Source organism: Loxodonta africana, chromosome 22 (assembly GCF_030014295.1).
Source record: "Loxodonta africana isolate mLoxAfr1 chromosome 22, mLoxAfr1.hap2, whole genome shotgun sequence".
Classification (NCBI taxonomy): Eukaryota; Metazoa; Chordata; class Mammalia; order Proboscidea; family Elephantidae; genus Loxodonta; species Loxodonta africana.
This window is the reverse complement of record NC_087363.1, coordinates 4,375,367-4,380,090: the sequence shown is the minus strand read 5'-3', so window position 1 is coordinate 4,380,090 and position 4,724 is coordinate 4,375,367. Positions and strand designations below refer to the sequence as shown.

The window sequence follows — 4,724 nt, the reverse complement described above, 5'->3', positions numbered from 1 at the left end:
TCTATCCAAGATGCTCATCGAACTCCACATAAGGTAGATCTTAAAAGAAAGTCACCAAGACATAATCAAAGTTGCCAAAACCAAAGATAAAGAGAGAATTATAAGAGCAGCAAGGGATAAACGAAAAGTCATCTACAAATAAAAGTGAATAAGAATAAGCTCGGACTACTTGGCAAAAACCATGCAGGCAAGAAGGCAATGGGATGACATATTTTAAAAATTGAAGGAAAAGAATTCCCAGCCAAGATCATATGTCCAGCAAAAGTGTCTCTTTAATACTAAGGTGAAATTGCGACATTTCCAGATAAACACAAGTTTAGGGATTTTTAAAAAAACAAACCAAAACTACAAGAAATACTTAAGTGAGTTCCTTGTTTAGAAAATCAGTAATATCAGGTATCAATCCAAGACTAGAACTCTGGGCAGAGCAACCAGAAGTCAACCCAGACAGGGTAATCCAAGAAAACAAAGCCAGATTATTCAAAAAAAAAAGCTCAAAACAGGGTAATAGCAATATTATTATATAAAAGAAGACAACGTTAAAATACTAAAGAGGGACTAAGAAATGTAATCATATACCTTCCATATGGAGAGGAAGATACGGTGATACAAAGAAAAGTTCCGTTTAAATTTAGAAAAATAGGGGTAAACAAGGTAACCACAAAGGAGACATACTATCTTACACATCAAAATAAAATACAAGGGAAAAATACTCAGCAGAAACAAAATTGACAACAACAAATATGAGGAAAGGACAATATATAATCTACTCAGCATATAAAATTAATTGGGAAAAAGAAACTGTCACCAACACACCAAAAGAGACATCAAAATGATAGCACTAAATCCATACCTATCCACAATAACCCTGAATATAAATGGACTAAATGCACCAATAAAGAGACAGAGAGTGGCAGAATGGATTAAAAAACAAGATCTGTCTATATGCTACCTACAAGAGACACACGTTAGACTTAGAGACACAAATAAACTAAAACTCAAAGGATGGAAAAAAATACATCAAGCAAACAACAATCAAAAAAGAGCAGGACAGGATAGAACTGCCCCATAGGATTTCCAAGGCTGTAAATCTTTAAGTAAGCAGACTCACATCTTTCTCCCACAGAGTTGCTAGTGGGTTCCAACAACTGACCTTTTGGTTAGAAGCCCAGTGCTTAACCATAGTGTCACCACGGCCCCTTACATACCCTACCTCTTCTAAAACCCGAGTCTGGAGACAATATGTGGAGGCTCGGTGGAGAGAGAGAACACAAGATGTCCTCACGCGCAAATGGGGAGCCACAGCCCCTGGTAGGGCATGGCAACAGAGCCGGGGAGGTTCCTCACTCCAGAACCTTCTGTCCTAGTCCAGTTTCCTATGGAGAGGCTTCCTCCCGGGGTCAGTGCTTTCGGGGCTGAAGTCAGTACAGACACTGTTCCAGGTTGTCGCTGACAAGAGTCTAAGGGCAGGTTTCAAACCGTGCCTGGTCAGGATACAGATATTCTTCTGCAAAGTCTGGGTACATGTGTGCAAACCTGTCAGCAAAAGAGATTCTTCCCTTCTCATCTTCATCCACACCGCTGAAGAGGTCTGTCAGAAGCAGCTCTGCCGCGCCCAAGGCCGTCTTCAGAATGCAGGACAGGTCTTCCTCATTTATGCAGCCGTCCTCCTGCCATGCACACATCTTGAACGGCAGCTGGATGGTGTCCAGAGTCTCAGACGCTCTGCAGACCACGGACAAGGCGATCACATATTCCCGCAGGTCCATCTTGCCACCTCCGCTCTCGTCAAACAGTGAGAACATGCAGTCCAGCGTGTCGGAAAGCGGTACCTCCAAGTGTTCCGTGAACTCCACAAGTCAGTCTTCTCGCCCTTCTTCACCTTTGCGCTTTCTGATCTTTTTCAAGTTTTTCTAGCTTTAGCCCCAGGCCTCTCACAAGCCTGGCAAATTCTAGAAGGCAAGGGTCAGAGGGGAGATGGACTGTCCTTCCCCTGGGGCCAGCTAACAATCCTCAAAAGTGTAATCCATGTCGGAGAAGCCCAGGGTTTCTGCCATGACGCGCCTCATGCTGCTGGCGTATAGCGCCGGGCTCCTCTTCGCCTTGGAAGGGTGGTAAACTTGGAGAAACTCATTCCACCTAACTGTGAAACTGACACAGGGCGAGCCACAGCATTTCCAACACTCCAGGTCCTTGCCACGTCCACGTGATCCTGTCCAGCTTATCTGGGCATCCTAAAACCACAGGCTGGACAGGAACACCAAAGATAAACACACCAGTCTTGAAGGTAGTTTGGCAGGTCCCATTGGTACAAGTACCTTCTGGAAAAATCATTGTCATAACTTCCCGTTGGACTTAAGCCCCTCTTTTTATCTCTTCCACTGTTTTCCTGCACAAGTCCTGGTCTGATCCGGACACACTGGCCGGATGCACTTGATCAGAGTTCCCCATATGGGGATACCCCTGCTCTCTGCCTTCATCACAATGGACGACATGGTCATGGTCACGGGAACGGCGTTGAAGTACGAGGAGTGTGGTGCCAAGGGTCAGGATGGCCGCCTCAGTCGGTAGGGCCTGTCACCCCTTCTGGGCCACTGGGTGGGTGTCGCCGGCAAATCACGTGGTCTGCATGATGGCCTTGAGCCGGAAGTCCACGACCTTCTGCCACAAGCCAACGGCTCTTCTGGTTTTCTCTCAGCAAACCCCAGTGAAGGTACAAAAGGGAAGGACCAGGCGAGCAGCATCGTGAAGGCGGCAAACAGGAGTCAGATGGGGAAGAGGGTCAGCGTCATGATGGCGATCTGGGCCTTCTGCAGAGTGCTGAAGCGCAGCTCGTGCATGAAGGGGTTCCACCCCTGGGGTGACAGCCACCGCTTCACCTGCCCCTGCGCTGGAGGAGTTGGCGGCTGAGACAGAGCGACCTGTGGCAGGTCTCCCCAGCCGCAGAGCCACCACCGTGAGAGGAGCCGGAGCGGACCGAGGCGGAGGGCGGGCAGACCCCTTATAATTCTTCTCATTTCTGTAGGGTTGGTAGTGGTGCCCCCTCTTTCGTTCCTGATTTTGGTAATCGGTGTCTTCTCTTTTGTTTTCTTGGTCAGTCTAGCCAAGGGTTAAAGGTTTGTCAATTTTGTTGATCTTTTCAAAAAGCCAACTCTTGGTTTATTTGATTTTCTCTGGGTTTTTCTTTCAGCTACAGTATTATTTCATTCCTCTTGCTTGCGTTGTGTTTAGCTTGCTCATTGTTTTGTAGTTTCCTAAGGTGGAAGCTTAGGTTTTTTATTTGAGACTTCTCTTCTTTTCTATCATAGGCATTTAAAGTTATACATTTCTTCATAAGCAATGCTTAAGATACATCCCATATGTTTTGATATGTTGTGCTTTTGTTTTCATTAAGTCCAAATAATTTTTAATGTCTCTTCTGATTTCTTCTTTGATTCATGGATTATTTTGAAGTGTGTTAATTTTCAAGTATTTGGTGTTTTCTCATATTTCTTTCTGCTGTGGATCTCTATTTTAATTCCATTGTGGTCAGAGAATCAGAGAACACACTTTGTATAATTTCAGTCTTTTTAATTTTATTGAGACTTGTTTTGGGCTCCTGTATAAGGCCTACCCTGGACAATGTTCCATGTATACTTGAAAAGAGCGTGTGTTCTGCAGTCTTTGGGCATTTTATAAATATCAGTTATGTCAAGTTGATGAGTAGTGTTAAAGTCTTCTACAGTTATTCCATCAATGACTGAGAGTGGGGTATTGAAATCCCTAACTATTATTGATGAATTGACTATTTCCTCTTTTAATTCTTCCAGTATCTGCTTCATGCATTTTGGGGGTCCGTTGTTGAAGGACATTTATAATTGTTATATATTCTAGATGTACTGACTATCAAAAAGGTCCATAGTAATATTTGTTTTAAAGTCTATTTAATGTGATATTAATATAGCCATTCCAGCTCTCTTATGGTTACTGTTTACATACTATATCTTTTTCTATTCTTAATTTTCAATCTACTTGTGTCTTTGAATCTCAGGTGTTCCTCTTGTAAGCAGCAAGACCCATTGTTGGATCTTGCTGTTTTATCCAGTCACATAATCTCTTCCTTTAGACTGGGGTGTGTAGTCCATTCAATTTTAATGTTCTCATTGATACGGTTAGGCTTTCTTTTGCTATTTTGCTAGTTGTTTTCTGTTTGTTTCAATGAAGTAAGAGAACCATTAAAAGTTTTTTAAGTTTAATAAGAAGCATCAATATATTTGGAAACTACTAAATTATTTCTCACTAAAGAAAAATCCGAAAGAGAAGAAATGACTCACACTTCTGTCATTCAAACTTAACTTCACTTAACATTGTGGTATATTTTCTTCCAGTCTTTTTTATTCTTCATAGATGTTTGTCTGCTTTTTCTCTCCCAGAGTTTATATCACACTACACATACAATTATTGTATATTTTCTTACAGAAGTGTATTATATACATTTTGCATGGATTTGAACCACAGAAGTTTCACCAGCCAAGATACCCTTGAAGCAGTCATGTGGGAAACTTTTCGAATAAATTAAGTGGCTCTGAATGGGCCTGTTGCTTAAATGACTGCACTTATCAAAAAGTTGAATATGTCAGAAGGTTGATACAAATGGTTAACGTGCTTGGCTGCTAACTGAAAGGCTGGAGATTCGAGTATACCCAGAGGTGCCTCAGAAGAAACGCCTTTGAGTCTAATTCTAA

General features: G+C 42.4%; 1 pseudogene; it reads right to left on the bottom strand.

The window, feature by feature from the left end:
- Positions 1-1,363: 1,363 nt before the first annotated feature.
- LOC100657215 (lysophosphatidylcholine acyltransferase 1-like) lies at positions 1,364-3,167 on the bottom strand (annotated as a pseudogene).
- Positions 3,168-4,724: the final 1,557 nt, after the last annotated feature.